Below are 2,127 nucleotides of genomic sequence, written 5' to 3' on the forward strand. Positions count from 1 at the left end.
TATTCCTTCATTTTGTGAAATATAAATAGAACCTGATTAGTGATGCATATTATTTATTTTATTAATTAATGGCATATAATCTAATGAATATAGTGAATCTATTAAATTTTAAAAGTATAATATAAATTTTATGAAGGAAGCCAGTTTTTATATTATTTCATATATAATATAACAGTTTATATATATATACATGTATATATATAGACATATATGTGATGATATAATACATACATATACAGATATGTATATCTGTATATTTGTGTTTGTATATGCTATATACATACACCTATAATACATGTATGTGTATATATAATACATATAATTCATTTTATGAAATAAATTTATATGTAATAGTTCTTTTGAAATATTTTATTTTCTTCTGAAATATGTTATCTTTAAAGGGTTTACAAATTTATTTTAGATTTAAAAATCAATAAAAGAATTATCTTAAGAAAATACTTCCGAATACTCCTTTTAAAAATTATCTCCACATAGAAAAATCACACAAGTATGTATATAAGAGACCGAACCTACTTAGTCAAATTTCTGATATAATTGCATATTTACATTACATGAATATTTTCTAGGACTATCTCATTATTATTGCTCATATTATAAATATGCTGTACCAATATAATTAAAATAAATTGTAATTATGTTTGATCAAGTTAAACATTTTATGGCATGTATTAATTTTCTATGGCTGCTGTAAAAAAATTACCCCAAACATGGTGATTTAAAACACACACACTTAGTATTTGCTATCTTAGTTTCTGGAGGTCAGATTTCAGAAAAGGGTTTCAGAGGGTTGTAACATAGTCCTCAAAAACTTGAGTCACACTTACGTAGGCTTAGGGGAGAATGAATCCTCGTCTTCACAGTTCTGTTGCAGGCTTCTGTCATTGCATCCCTCTGGTCTTTTTCTGTCTCTCTTAGTTTCTGCCTTTACATGGCCTCTGTCATCCCGAGCTTTCTGCCACCTTCTTACAAGGAAACTTGTGATTACATTGGACCCTCCCAGATAAGCCAGGACCATCTAATATTCTCAAAATTATTTTTTAATCACTTCTGGAAAATACCTTGTGCCATGCTAAGTACTGACTTCAGAGGTTATATTAAGATTTCAATATATTACACTACCTCTCACTTGACTCATAGTAACCTGTAAGACAGGGTAGACTACCCCTGTGAGTTTCCAAGATTGTTACTATTACTATTTATGAGAGTAGAAAGCCACCTCTTTTTCCCACAGAGCTGTAGTTTCAAACTGTTAACATTGAAGTTAGCAGCTCAACATTTAAACACTATTCCACGATATATTTAGGGAGCCATTATTCAGCATAATTCCTGCTTATTGAAGAGTAAGGCCCACTTGAAGATAGCGTTACTGTGACCAAAGGAAATCTGATAGCACAATGGTTAAGTACTCACCTGCTCACTGAAAGATGGACAGTTCAGCTCACCCTTCACTTCATAGAAGAAAGCAATGAGATTTGCTTTCATAAAGATTACAGTCTAGGGAATCCTGAAGGACAGTTCTACTCTGAGTCACTATTGCTTTGTCATCGATGGACTATTGTATGCAAGTTGATGCTCTAATCATTATAAGAGTTATCTTTTATTTTCTTTCTTTCCTCTTCTTCTTTTATTTATTTATTTAAGATTTTTTTTTGTAGGGGAGAGCACGAACGCAGTCGCCCACTACCACAGATTATGCAGTCGAGTTTCCCACATTTGGGGAAATCGCAGGGGTCAGCACACCCGGACTGCAATGGGTGAGCCTCGCCCTGGGAAAACCACTTCGTGATCATGGTATCTCCCCTGCCAGGTAAGTATGTTTGTTTTTTTTAAATAGAAAGACAGGCTTTGTACTATAAAGAGTCAGAGTCTTGAAAAGTCACAGGGGCAGTTCTACTCTACCCTATAGGGTTGTTACGAGTTGTAATCGACTCAGTGGAAGAGAATTTTTTTTGAGAGATCACTTGAAAAAGTGTAATGGCACTAGTCTACATGGTAAATAAGCAAGAGCACTGATTTTTGTCAATACAATATTTGAAAGTAAAACCTTTCCTATATTTGGCAGATTCAATGAGATCAGAATATTGTCTACATAAGTAATTAACATAA

At 32.6% G+C, this 2,127-nt stretch overlaps 1 non-coding gene across 1 annotated transcript; it reads right to left on the bottom strand.

The window, feature by feature from the left end:
• Positions 1–1,673: 1,673 nt before the first annotated feature.
• LOC115871756 lies at positions 1,674–1,836 on the bottom strand. The gene has a single exon (XR_004047463.1). It is a non-coding gene; the product is annotated as a U1 spliceosomal RNA (small nuclear RNA).
• Positions 1,837–2,127: the final 291 nt, after the last annotated feature.

The sequence above is a fragment of the Echinops telfairi genome, unplaced genomic scaffold, assembly GCF_000313985.2.
Source record: "Echinops telfairi isolate 266 unplaced genomic scaffold, ASM31398v2 ScPeMD7_7401;HRSCAF=8416, whole genome shotgun sequence".
Lineage (NCBI taxonomy): Eukaryota > Metazoa > Chordata > Mammalia > Afrosoricida > Tenrecidae > Echinops > Echinops telfairi.